This window comes from Myotis daubentonii, chromosome 1 (assembly GCF_963259705.1).
Source record: "Myotis daubentonii chromosome 1, mMyoDau2.1, whole genome shotgun sequence".
NCBI classification, from domain to species: domain Eukaryota; kingdom Metazoa; phylum Chordata; class Mammalia; order Chiroptera; family Vespertilionidae; genus Myotis; species Myotis daubentonii.
The window spans coordinates 49463480-49478288 of record NC_081840.1 but is presented as its reverse complement, the minus strand read 5'-3'; the positions used below and the strand labels follow the sequence as shown (position 1 = coordinate 49478288).

At 44.5% G+C, this 14809-nt stretch overlaps 1 protein-coding gene across 1 annotated transcript in view; it reads right to left on the bottom strand.

Annotated features, from left to right (window-relative positions):
- Positions 1-14809, bottom strand: part of RORA (RAR related orphan receptor A) — a 734689-nt gene that overhangs the window by 425497 nt on the left and 294383 nt on the right. The gene's annotated exons all lie outside the window — the stretch shown is intronic.

Below are 14809 nucleotides of genomic sequence, written 5' to 3'. Positions count from 1 at the left end.
TCACATGATGTCAAGCCAAGATGAAAACTGCTGAAGCCCTATCTGGCCCGCATGGTCTGACATGCATGGAGGCAGCCCTGAGGGCAGCAGGATGAAGTGCAGTAAATTGCAACTGCTCTTGAACACCAAGGACAGAAGGCTGCCCTATCTGGAGCCAGAAAGCATTGCACTGGGGCCTAGAGAAGGTGGTTTTTCAGACAGGTATGCATCTATGCTTCTGGAGCTCTTTCCACATTTCCATGTCTCATACCTCTGATACCCAGCGACACACCACTAGTCAAAAGCCAAATGTCCCAAGATCCAGGATTAATCATCCAGAGAACCTGGAAGGCACCCCATCTGATCAGGCATCAGCTGGCATCCTGACTCTCTACAGCTTCCATGAGCCCTTGGCAATGTCTCACCCACCCCATCCCCACCCCACCCCCCATTGGGCCTATGAAGTCAGCAGTGTTCGGGCAATACAGAGTAGTTAGCCAGCGACTCCCTCCCTCTTACCACTTCTCCCTGTCTCCATTTTTCTCCAACCCAACCCTTGGAACACTGGCTTTCCAGTAAAATAAGACACTAAATCTCATTTTAAGTATGTTCATAAATCTTTCTAGAGAGCAATATGTAGCAAAACTTTAAAACTTGCAGACACTTTGCCCTTGTATTAGGAGATAATTTGACAAGTGCATAAATGCTTATGTACATAAATGTTCCTTAGTCTCGTTTATAAAAGAAAAATCAGAAAAAACCTAAATGTCCATTAATAATGATTTATCAGTTGAATACATTATGATTTGCTTATGAATGAAATTCTACGCATCATAAAAATGATAATGCACAAATATATCACAAATGATGTTCAGAAGACATTATGGACTGAATAAAATAGTTTATGTGATATTGCCCATACATGTAAATATATCCAGATTATTATCACAAATAATGTCCAGAAGACATTATGGACTGAATAAAATAGTTTATGTGATATTGCCTATACATGTAAATATATCCAGGTTATTATACATAGAGAGATGACAGGAAGGATCCTCACAGGAATGTTAACTTATTATATAGATTTAAAGATTTTGAGTAAATTTCTTTTCTTTTCTTTTCTTTTCTTTTCTTTTCTTTTCTTTTCTTTTCTTTTCTTTTCTTTCCTTTCCTTTCCTTTCCTTTCCTTTCCTTTCCTTTCCTTTTCTTTTCATTTCTTTGCTTTGCTCTCTTTCCAGTTGAAACTCTTTGCAGAACATGTTCTTTTTTAGTAATAGGGAAATAATTATTATCATTTTGAAATAAAAAAGAATTTCACTGGCAACCTTGGAAGGGAAAAAGAGTGAAGATCTCTCCAAATTGTTGAAATGAATTTCTTAGGGTTTAGCACTCGCCATGCTCATCCTTCTCACAACTGAGTAGATACAAAGTGCTGAACATGTGTGGACCAGATCTCCCAAGTGCTTTCCCTTCTAGCTGCCAGGTAATCAATGCCTGGAGCAGAATGGGAGTTCTACAAACCCCCATGCTGTAGCACTTGACCTACCATCAGCTGTAACGTTTATTTACCAAGGCCCATGTATATCCTTAGCAGGATGCAGTTTATGAACATTCCAACCATTACTCTTATATAATATTTCTCTCATTTTTCAATACAGACCTGCACCTCCCTCCCTCTTCCCACTTCTAACTGCTGGAGAACATTAGAAACCCAATCCTTACAGAATGTCAGAGTCAGACTTAGAGACCATCCAGTCCAATGTCCTCATTTGATGGAGTGGGATACACACTGTAGAGAAAATAATTCCAGTTGGATATTGACAGAGATTGCGCAGTGACAGGATTAGAGCCAAGGTCTTCTGGTCCTATGCTCTCTGCCTTCCTCACAGCCATGCCTTTGTGTGGGGCTCATAATTTCTTTGGCTTGGCTGATTGTAATAGTCATCTAGCAGGTTTTTCTTCCCCTCGTCTCCTCCATGCTGACGCTCACTCCACCCTGGCACCAGAGGATCTCCATAAACACTGATTTGACCATGCCCTTCCTCTGAATGAAGCTCCAACTGTTCCTCACTGCCTTCCAGACAAAGAGCAGGCTCCTCTGCATTTCACACGAGCCTCTTCAAGATCTGGCCCTCCCCGAAGTCCCACAGCAAGCATGTGAACAAGCTGGGACTGTGTCCGGATCCTGGAGTGGTCTCGTGTGCCATGCTGACTTTCTAGGCGAGCCTAAAGTAACGTGGCAGCAATCACACTCAGTTCCAGGCCCAGGATTCTCTAAAAGATGCCAGACAGCAGCACAGGCTGGGACTGAGGAGCTCATCTTAGAGCTCATCCTGAGCTGCCAAAGGTGGTTGTTTTGTGTGGGTTTTTTTTTTAAAACAAATCTTGAATCCTTTGGTGAAGACTATCTCAAGCCAAGGAGCTGACACACGAGTGCACCCCTCCCCCTCTCCCTCCTTTGTTCTTCCCTTTGAGCTGGGTCCACTGGAGGAGCATTGTAAGGTGCCCCTGCTGGGTCTACAAGGTCCCTTTTTGGTTCAATTAATGAGCCATAAATAACCCAATGAAGGTGTCAACAAAGAGGGTAATTTATCATACCTTGTCAGGAGAGCCAGCCTTGTGAGGCAAACGCTCATTCACCGTCTGGTGCAACATGTTAAGATTTATTCCTGGCCAGGTCCCTCCTCCTCCAGGCCTCCCCCTCCCCCAAACCAAAATTTATCTTCCACAGGAATCCTCACAGGTGTGCTGCTTTGACAAATAAGCTATGAAGTCTAGTATTCATCACTGGCTGGCCTTTGTTGGGATGAAGGCAGCAGGAAATAAATTTATTTTAGGGGGAAGGTACTTGTGATTCAAACATGCTCAAGGGGATCAGCGAGTTTATTTCCATCTTCCTGGTGCTGCAAGAGGAAAGGGGGCAGATAATGCCAGGACAGCCTCTTTCTTCATTATTTACTACTTGGTGGGAGAACAGCCAGTTCTTTACTGAGATGGTGCCCTTAGTTGCCAGTCTGCAGGCCCCAGTCGCGACTCTTGGATATGTCAGGCTAGGAAACCTTATACTGGAGTGGAAAGTGCTATAAGTCATCTCAGATGCTCAGGACTGCTGTACCCAGAGGTTTTCCAGCTTTGCTACTCAACTTCTGGCATCCCTTGGAGTTCTGATCCTGAAATGCGAGTTTGTGCAAGAGTCTCGTGGGGGTGCTTGTTAAAATACAGATTCTGAGCTTTTCCCACCTTCTAGAGATTTGGACTCAGGAGGGAACAACCAGGATTTTGTATTTTGACAAGATCTCCTTTCCCTTTAATTTTGAATAATTCAGATACATATGATTTGTGACACACAGTTTGAATCAAGAAAAGCCACTTAGTGGCCCTGGCTGGGTAGCTCAGTTGGTTGGAGTGTTGACCCTATACTCCAAGGTTGTGGGTTCCATCCTAAGTCAGGTCACATACAAGAATCAACCAATGAATGCATAGATAACACCAAATTGATGTTTCTCTCTTTCCCTCCCTCCTTCCCTCCTCTCTCTCTCCATCTCTCTCTCTCTCTCTCTCTCTCTCTCTCTCTCTTTCAAAAATCAATTAAAATAAAAGCCACTTGATGTCTACAGTTCCGTCCATTTGAACATCCTGTGATGATAGACATGCTCTATATCAGCACTGACACTATAGCCAGCAGTCACTTGTGGCTATCAAACACTTGAAACGTGGTTAGTGTGAGACAGGAGCTGAATTTCTTACTTTGACTTAATTTTAATTCATTGAAATTTAAGCTGTCACATGTGGTCAGTGGCTTCCCTGCTTGACAGCCCAGCTCTAACCCATCACTCTGCCTACTTGAATTCTGGAGAGCATGTGCAAACTGAAAGACTCAATGTGCACAGGAGACCCGATATTCCGGTCTCCTCCCACTCCCCCGTATTCTGCCAGCCAATAAACACTGCAACCCCTGGGGTGTGCCCTTTTAGTCACCGGTGAGCAGGAGGCAGGAAGCTATGCATATCCTCCTGTCTCTACTTCCAAGGTTTATACAAGTGAAGAGACAGAGAGTTCCAACTTCTTAAGCACCTTCTGTGGGCTATGAGGGGTTGGTTTGAGAGAAAGATATGCCCTGGTCCCTGAGGGCTAGGTCCCTTCCTTCCCCATCAGGGAGAGGAGATAAACACACAAGTGACCCAGCACCAGATGGCACAGCATTATAAATGCTCTGAGAGAACCTTGGGGTTCTCTAACAGAGAACGCCTACAGAAGCGAGGGGCCAGGAGTCTGGCCTCCCCTTGCCAATGTCCTGAGACATTAGACATGAGACATTCCTTCCCTGCTTTGGCATTAACGGTGCCCAACTCACTGAGAGAACTGAGAATTCTACATTCCTTCCTTAAAGTGTTGAAGGCAGATTCCCCACTGTGCCGGCCATGGTGAAATGGGACCCACCTCTGTGGTCACATGTACATGTGTGCTGTCATCACCTGCTCCCTGCTAGCCTGTAGAGGCTGAGATCCATGAGGAGCCATCAGGGATTGTTCACCTGGGAGCCCCAGTGGGGCTGACAGAGGTAGGGTACAACCAGTCTGGACTACAAGGAAATGGCCTCACATCTTCCCAGGTGAGGCCCCAAGTTCCCGCTTACAGCTGAGAGTCAGATGAGCAAGTATCCCTGAAAGTAGAAGTGGTCTGTTCTCCGATGGCGAAGGGATATGAGTGCTTCTCCTTTACAGTGTAGAAAGAGGGACTCACCCCACACATGTGTACAGGCAGTCCTCGGGTTACATCGGACTCGACCGACATCGTTTCATGGTTACATCGCCATACGTCGCCATCTCCCATTTATTTATAAAAAAAAATAGTTCCGTCATTTTGACGTATGTACATATGTGCTTTATGTTTTTTATTACTTACTGTATATATCACAAGTAAAGGTCAGGAATTTTATCTTTCTTTTAATTTTTTTTTACGGTTTCACTTCATTACTGCTGTGTATGTGCTCCATGTGAGTGACGTAGGTGCTTATATAGGTGGATTCCGACTTCCGGCGAATCGCGTTACCTCGCACCGTTGCACCGTAGGAACGGATCTTCAATGTAACCCAAGGACCTACTGTATTTTAAAGGGTAGAGGGAAAGCCATATGGAAGGGTGATTGGTCAAGGATCTGAGGAAGAACTCCTCTTCTGTGAAGAAACTTCACCTGGGAAATTGAAGGGTGTATCTAACTATTGCTGCAGAAAGGCCTATAGTGGGGCAGGGCCCTGCAGGAAGTATGAGGCCTTGGAAGGTGGGCTGCCCTCTGACCAGAGGCACAGAGGCCCCATTCCAGAAGGGAAGGGGCAGCCCACAGACTTTCACTGGACCCCTGGCCACCACTGGACATCCCTCCTCCTCACTCTTCTGGCTCAAGGGAGGCAGAACCCGGCTCATAGCTGCAGGGGAAGGAGCAGCTCCAGCTTCCAGAGATCTATCCCTGCCAATTTCCCAGAGTCCTGGAGTCTTTCAAGTCTCAACACTCAATTATCTTTTTTTTTTTGACTGGAGGCCTTATTTTGCCTCCAGAAAACAGGCACTGGTATCAAAAGTTGTGTGTTTGGTGCCAAGACTTAATGTTCCCATGTAAGCGCCTTGCACAGGGCCAAATGTGCCTCCCTCTACACACACACACACATAGAAAGAGAGAGGTCGATGGGAGAAGTCCTCACAGGGTACAGGCCTCTGTGGGTTCCTCTGAACCAAACGGAAGGGAGGGCAAAGAAGGGATTTGGAATGGCAAACATCTCAGCCCTCTCCCCAAGCTATTTGGCTTAGAATAATAATAGCTTAGTTCCAAAAGAGTTGGCAGAGTTCTCTAGCTATATACTCATTTGATCAACAGTAGCTCAATGTTAGGAGCCATGTTAAGTCACTGTATTAGCCTGGCACTCAGCTAAACGTAAACCAGTGACTTTCAACTGTATTCATCTCATGGCACACAAGCTAATTGCTAAAATTCTGCGGCACACCAAGAAATATGTTTCTTGACAATCTGACAAAAAAATAGGTATACTTTTGATTCATTTACGTTGGAGGGCTATTGTTGTGTTGGCTATTGCCTTTTTTTAACTTATTATTTGGCAATCTAAGGGAAAAGACATCAGGGCCCCTGACTAAATAGTCAGGTATTGCATGTTTTTAAAATTCTTGCAGCACAGTGGTTAAAAATTGCTGATTTAAACTAAATGCTGAAAATTAGGGTCTGGAGTTAATCAATGAGACTTCTTTTAATCATGAGTTCTAAAAGCAATCTCTAGAAAAATATTGAATCAAGATATGTTTCCCCCCTAAATTTTTTTTTCAACAGTGGGGGTAGAGTGGCAACTTCTATTTGGAATAACACGGCAATACCAATTTCTTTGAATTTACACTGAAAAACAAACCATGGTATCTCTGAGTGGAAAGATTTCATAGTGTTTGAAATTTTAAAGATTACTATGAGGGAATCTGGGAGACCCAAGAAGGCAAAGTTGCTTGAGAGGCAGCAGATTAAGATGAAAAAATGGAGGTGCCATGAACGGACTTGGCATAATTCCACTCCCACCAAGATCCTCAAGCAAGTGGTTGCAGGGGAAGGCAGGTTCTTTCCCCCTCTTTATTTTATTATTTTTTCCTGTAACCATTTATCCTCCATGCACTCTCTTCCACATGCCCCACTCCCCGTCACCACACTGTTGTCAAGTCCATGAGTTCTTTCTCCTTTTGTTTCCTTTTTTGCTCAATCCCTTCTCTCTCACCCCCCCCACCTCCAGGTTCTTGTCAACACTGGGACATTCTGGACCTTTCTAAAGAGAAACCAATAGGAACCACCAACTCATTCACGTTGTGACTGTTCGTTAATAGTTATGGAAACTGAGGCCTTCTTAAGATCAAATAGCTAGCAGGTAACTAAAAAAAGTTTCATCTGTTTATCTATTACTGCCAAGTGCCAAGTTTCTCTATGCAGAGCAAGGAAATGATTTCCATGCAACAGCGTGAGATGTGTAATTTTGCATTTGCCTGAAGCCATGGCACGGTGATTGCACGGCTCCCTTCAGATCTCAAATGCTACCAACCATTGGCAGGGTGGGTAACTGGTTGGGAAGCCTCCCAGGAAACCACAGCTCCTGCAAATGACTCAGTAGGTGGTTCCGACTCCTCTGAGTCAGAACCAAGCCCAAGGCCCAGCCTGTGCCAAGGCTCTGTGCCATTCTTGAGATGCTCTGGGCTTGCCTGGCATGGGATACTGAGGACCTCTGGCGTTCATCTATAAAGGAAGAACCACTCTTTCTGACAGGAGACCAAGGTGTACGGAGCAGAAAAGTAGCTGACATCACTCAGGCTCTCTCTTTTGCCTCCTAAGCTCTAGAGAGTTTTGATGGCTTTCCATATCAAGAGACCTTCAATTTAAAGGCTCACTCCTCCTTACCAGAAGCTTCTGAGTTGCCTCCCACAGTCATGAAGTTGGGGCCAGAGAACTAGCTCTAGCTTCGATTCTGTTGTTTCCAAGGGCTAGGACCCTGAGAAAATCTCCTCTCAGTAGCCTCAAGTCCTTCCCATCCCAATTCCATTTTCAGCCCATTTATTCTCTGGTGCCATGATCATCATACTGATCTCCTAACCTAGATTCTCCATGGGCTCCCCAGCCTATGAAATTATATCCAATATCGTTAGCCTGGTATTCAAATCCCAATCTATCCTTCAAGGCTCACCTTCCTCCATTACTCTATTTGTGTGTTCTGGGCTGACTTAACCACTCACTCTTACCTGGAGCATGTGTGCTTCCCATCCCCCAGGTTTTCTCAGGTCCCTTTACTTGAAATGCCTTCTCTCCATCTCTTGAAATTCTTCCCACCCTTCAAGACTCAGATCAAATGCTACCACCTCCTCCATCCAACTTCCCCAGACCAGCTCTTAGGAAGTCTCTTTGATCTCTCACACTACACTTTGCTGGTGCCTTCCTGCTGACCCACAGCACCCTGTTCTGAACTTCCAGCATTTGTGTGGATGATGTATCTCTCCTTAAAGATGGCATACTCCTTAAAGAATGGTGGGAGGTGAGAGGAATGTCTTATTCCTGCTTTATTTCCCATTGTATCAGTTTACACAAGTTAGTACTAATGAACAAATGACTGAATTCACAAAAATCTAGATGGGCGTTCTAAAATTATCTACAGCTGTGGTATTTCATTCCAGAGGTGGCTGCATATTGGCAGTAAAAACCAGCCTGACCACAAGCTTTCCTCTGGGAAAGGATAGAAGCACTGGTGCAATCCATGCTGATGCCTATGCAATATCTTGGGTGTGCGCACAGACTCCTACAAACCAGCTGCGGCATCTGCTCTGAAAGGGTTCAGAGCACGGGGCCTCCCTCATTTCTCAGTGTTTTGAGGGGTGCACTGGAGTCTTGCAGCTGACAGTCTTTCTTTTCAAGAAACACCTACTTAGCACAGCACCACTTCAGCTTAAACCATATGCATCAACAGGGGTGGGCCATAGTGCCTTCTCGGCAGCAAGCCAGCAGGAGCTTTGAGGGTTGGTTTTTGCTGTGCTCAACAGGCGGCCCTGATCTACATTAATGAGGCTTCTGCTTCCGTGTGTCCAGCTAGCAAGGAGATTGCCACCTAGCCTGCCTCGTGTGGAGAACCTCCCCAAAGTTGCGTGCCTGCCCCATGCTGGTCCCATGGCGTCCAAGGGGGTGAAGAGGAAGAGTTTCTAAAAGCTCTCCTTCCCACTTCCTGATTTTCCTCAAGAGACTAGCCCAGTGTCCTCAGACTTTAGCAAACATCAAGAAGACTTGTTAGAACACAGATTGCTGGGCCTGTACCCCAGAGTCTCTGACTCAGTAGCTCTGGGATAGGGCCCAAGAGCATGCATTTCTAATGAGTTCCTAGGTGATGCTAGTGTGGGGGCCACACTGTGAGAACTACCCCAAGAGGCTACCCCAAGAAAGGCAAGTGAAAGAAGCCATCAGAGGTTGGACAAAAGATACGAGACTGTCTCCCTGCCTCTAGGCTCTGCTCTCTTAAGTCCTCCCCAACTCTGTCACAGAAATCACCTTTCAGAAGCACAGATCTGCCTGTGCCATTGACTCCATTGCCTCCTCTTTGTCTATAAAGTAAAACTTGAACTCCATAGCCAAGCTCAAATTGACCAAGCCCTGTGTGCCAGGCTCTGTACTAAAGCTTTTACACATATTAACTTATTTAATCTATATAATTCTGTGCGGTAGATATTATTATTATCCCCACTTCAGAAATAATGCATCCCAGAGTGAGCCCTCGGGAAATATTTTCTGAATGAATGGCTAAAAGGACCTCATAAGCATTTATACCATGCACTACAGAAGGCTGTTCTCATGCCAAGGGAAGCCATCAAAAAGTGAAGAATTGGCTTGCCAACCAGTTATTTGTTCCTGTACTACACCAAATAACCCGTTTGCCTGAGATTGGCTAGGTATTCTGGCTTTGTGTAGACATTTCCTCGCTGGGAGCAAAGCCAGAGTTAATTCCTCACAAAGCGTTGTTTAATACTAACCAGAAACTGGAGAAGAGCAGAGAGGAACACAGTGATCCCATACAATCTGAGGAAAATCGACTGCTTAGGCTCATGGCATTCACAATGCCAACAGGGGCCCTTGGTGTGGCTGAGGTTTCTTAATTTTTATTACAAAAATAGGACATGAATATGTCTCTCCTGATTATCACCACCAAAACATCTATGGCTGAATATTACTCTAATGCAACACTAATGTTCATATTGGAACAGAAAACCAGGTCACCTTTGAAAGCCTATAAATGGACAGCCCTCTCTATTACTTATTTATGTTTCCCGCCTTTTGCTTAACCAGCCTTGAGGCCCAAATAGAGAAAACATACCGTACATAAAGCTACCAGTACAAATAAATAAAATATCAGACTCAAACTGGCAGCTTCAGCTTTCATTGCTTTGGGGGTGGGGTGGTCTTTACCAAGATGATGCACAGATGATCAGCGAAGGATGACCCTTTGAGATGGGGGCAGGTAGGTCATTCCTAAGATTTGTGCTCTTCTCAAGATACTTAGCTTTGCCTTGTCTGGAGAATATTTTTGTCTGCTGTGGATGGAAGACAACAATTACAGAGTGAGTTTGAACCCAAAACTCTGAGTTGGGTAAATTGAAATTGACTTTGAATTCATCACCAACTGAAGTTTCTGGGTCACTCCCAAGGGTTTCCCCACTGGCCTGCCCTGCAATTAATGAGCCTCAGGGTTCACCAAGATAATACTAGCCACAGGGAAGTCTCCACATGAGAGAAGTCATCAGAGTCCCCATGCAAAGTTCCAGCAGAAAGACAACCACATCAGGTTCAAGCCTTACTGATGTCCTAAGGTCCAGTGAGGAGCTCTTCTGGGTAAAGGGAAGACCCATCTCTGGGAGCAACATCACTTGCCTCACCCCTTAGAGTTTCCCTTCTGACTGATCATAACAGCCCTCTCTTAGCTGGAATAATCTAGGTTACTCTCCCCCAGTTCTCAGCTTATCCTGGTGCTTGGCAACCTGTGGAGTGGCTCTGCTGGAGAGATCTGGTGTGATTAGCAGAACAGAAAGAGCCAGGATGGAGAGGCAGAGGGCATCCTACACACCTGTCAGGCCCTTAACCTCTTTAGCTACAAAAGGGAGAACACCTGCCTCACTACCCTCCCCACCACCATCACTACCATCCAGGATCTCAAATGCAGATCACCATGCTCTAATCATCCCTGAGAGCAATGTGGAATAACCAAAGCAGATCACTGCGCCTTAGCAACATGTGCTGCCCTTGACCATGCGGTGACAATGGTTAAAAAACAAACCCTTGTCCTCTATGCATCCTCTTTTTCTTGTGCAGAGAATTAAATCTCTCTTAGTTAGAAAAATGAATAGTTTATACTGTTGAAATGTGTAAGACAGGCATTTTGATGGGGCAAGGGAAAATGATAGAAATCTCCAGATACCAAGGACTCTGTAAAACCACTTCAACAGATACAAAGCTCTGTGCTGAATAAGGGTATGATGATCAGATAGGAGAAGGATTAGATCTTAGCTCTAGAAAGGGAGTGGTGTGTGTCTTGTATTTTTTATCTAGTGATAATAATTGCAAACATTTAGTTAATATGTGCCGAACACTGTACGTAGTGCTTTATGTTTGATCACAGAATAAAACAAGAACATGCCCTAGCCAGCTTGGCTCAGTGGATAGAGCATCAGCCTGCGGACTGAGGGGTCCCGGGTTCGATTCTGGCCAAGGGCACATGCCTGGGTTGCGGGTTCAATCCCCAGTGGGGGGGGGGTGTGCAGGAGGCAGCCGATCAATGATTCTCTCTCATCATTGATGTTTCTATCTCTCTCTCCTTCTCCCTTCCTCTCTGAAATCAATAAAGAAATATGTTAAAAACAACAACAACAAAAAAAAAACCACACAAAAAACAAGAACAAACCAAGGCACATAGCTGGCAAATGTCAAGGCTGGAATTTGAACCCAAGAAATCACACCAGAACTCAGCCCGGCCCCCTCTGCTGCACAGCCTTTCTCAGGAGGACTCAGAAGACTGTGAGTCCCAGCATAGGCACTCTGTGAGTGCTTCTAGGCAGTCCACAGTGAGCTTGAACATGGGAGTTGCTTAAGAGTATTTCCTCTGAGTGACTATTATTGTTCACTTCCTAAGGTTTTTATCTTGGTGAGAAAAGACTCACCCTCATCCAGTTGGAAAGCCAAGCCCTTCCAAGCTTTGGAAATCCTGCCTCATTAAATCCAGAAGATACCAAGCAGCACAGGAAAAGCTTGTCACAGATTTTCTGAAACTGGGTGTGACTATTTGGTTGAAGACCTTGATAATTATTTCTTCTGCACATTGGGCAGAAAATGCATGACTGGCCCTTAAAGTCCAGTCTCATTGGTTATTCGTCCAATTCCCTGAACTCCAATTTGGGTCTTCATAACACAACAGAGTCTGGTACTACCATGCACAGCAGGGTGCACCCAAGATAGTTGTCAACCAGAGAGTTTTGAACTACAACACCTGGGTTCAAGTCTCAGCTCCAACCTGTGTTGCTATTTATATGACTTTGAGCATATCATCAAACTGCTCTGACCATCTGTGACGTCAGCTGTCAAGTGAGGATGGTATTTGCAATAATGTGATATAAACCCACATATGTTGGAGAGTTATAGTTAGTTAGGGTCAATGAAAACACCATACATGAAAATATCTATACATAACACAGACAGCGATGATAAATAACATGCCTTGGTTGCTTACGTGCTAGAAACCCCCCTGAGTGGATACTAATATCTCCATTGCTGGTGAAGAAGAGAAACGTGAGGCATTGAGAGAGAGATAGAGAGACAGAGAGAATTGGCAGAAGCAGAATTTGAGCCCAGGTTTTTCTAGCTCATGCAGTTTTAGGCAGATAATTGGTTCTTGGGGGCAAAAACATCTTACCCTTTTTACATATAAAGCACAGCTATACACACAACACAAAAAAAAGACTATAGTGTGTTTGTGGTACTAAAATTTTAGCGGGAGGGTAACTAGAAAAAAATATTTTAAAAAGGCTCTTTGGAAAGCAATAATGAAGAAAAAATTGAGAAATACTGGTCAACCTTCACTACCTCATCCCATTTCCCATAATTAATAAAGGTTAGTATTAGCACGTCATTAGGCTCCTACAATGAAAGGCTGCATGCTGTCTGTGTTCAAACACAGAGTAGCTGATGGCCACTTTAATTGCCACTGTGGATGGTCTAGCTTAGGGGTAATATGCAAAAAATTAAAATACCTTGACATTTAAATTCCAAAAAGTAAATTTTCTGTCAATCAAAACAGAAAGTTAATACATCACTAATGCTATCCAATATCTCCCTCAATATGATGCATATTTAGGTCAATTTATGTAAACTAGAAGAGGAAAAACTCATTTTGACATTTATTTTATTTTGTTTGTATTATTATTATTATTTGTTAATCCTCACCTGAGAACTGATTTTTTTAGAGAGAGTGGAAGGGAGAGAGACAGAGAAACATTGATGTGAGAGAGACATGATTGGTTGCCGCCCTCACCCACCCCAACCAGTGCCAGGGATAGAGCCTGCAACCGAGGAACATGTCTTTGACTGGGAATAGAACCTGGGACCCTACAGTCCCCAGGCAGATGCTCTAACCATTGAGCATCTGCTAGGGCTCATTTTGACATTTTAAATAAAATATTGGAAAAACTAAAAATGGTAATTGAGTGTATTTAGAGCATTAGTACAACTCTGCCTAGATTTGCCAGTGAGGACACAGCTTGCTCCTTTTCCCTTGGCTATTGGGAAAACTGAAGATTTATATATAAATTCCAACCAATGTCTGTAGATTAAAAGAAAATGAACTGGCCCATCACCTGCTGCTAAAATGAACCAAGCTTATTCAAGCAGCATGCTTCCAAACATGTAAAAGCCCCGTGACCAACAATGGCTTCATCAAGTTGATCCATTTTAACTTGAAATAGTGTGTTTTCCTCTTCTCTCTCTCTCAGACTTCCTGCCTGGCATCCCAGCTCCTGATATCCCCCCTCAGCTTCCGCATCCTCTCTTCCCACTTTGCACTGAGCACTCTCTCTCAGAGACCTCTTGGCATGCCAATTATAGATTCTCTCATTTCATTGTATTCAACAAATAGTTGTCCTGCTCTCACAATAAAGCAGGCATTCTTTTAACAGGGTGGTCCTGCCTAGCCCCTCTGAGAGGCCCAGACATCTGGGCCAGCCTTACCCAAAGTCTCTACTGGACGCGAGGGGCTGGAGAGGAGGGACATGCAGTCATCAGAGGTTTCAGTCTGTACAGACTGCCTTTGAGGTGTTCTTCTGACTGAAGCACGGCAGGGACGCACGTGCTCACTAGTAACGCTGGGCCAGGCTGGTCCTGAGGTAGCTGTGATAATCAATCCAGTTGCCATAGTGGCCGTAAGTGTTCATTTACCACTATGTGACCTGGAGCAATAATATATTATGCCTTTCGCCAGCGGGAGCTGCGCCAGCTGCAGCACGGGGTGGCCGTGTCGGCCATCAGTCACCACTCTCCTTCACAACCTTTTGTTCCCCGCTCATTACGGTGAATTATAACAGGGGGACAGCACATTTTTCAGGAGAGTCTCTCCTGTTAGGTCTAAGTGCTAACTCATCCCAGGCTGTTCCACATCGGCGGCACCAGCTTGGCATAGTATCCCCACCAGGCTTCCCTCTTCCACCCCCTGGACACTTAGAATGGGTGAAAGAAAACAGAGTGTGTGCACTTTTCTACAAGGCAAGATAAAATCCACTCAACTCTATTTACTATAAATATTGGATACTGCATTTTGTTGCACTCTGTCATGTCCCCGAGGGTTTGTTGGGATGGTAAATTACATTATAGCACACTAAACAGGCCATCCTGTCAGCTTGGGGCCTTGACATTGCTGCTTCTCTATCAGTAGATCACTTCCAAAGTCACAGATGGGAAGATCAGGGGTCAACATCTCCACCCCATCAGCAGGTTTTGAAAATGTTCCACTGTAGTAGTGATGGCAAACCATCTAAGATCATAAAAATTAGAGCCTGGGCCAAGGTATTAGGTGACTAAAAGAAATCAAGGATAAAACTGTTGGCTAAGATGATTCCTGATAGCCCCAAATGGAGGCAACTCAAATGGCCATCAATGGGAAAGGGATAAACAAAATGTCTATCCTGTGTCCTGTATACAATGAGCTATTTCGGCAATCAAAATAAATGAAGTATTAATGCATGCAACAACATGGATGAAATCTCAAAAATGTTATGCA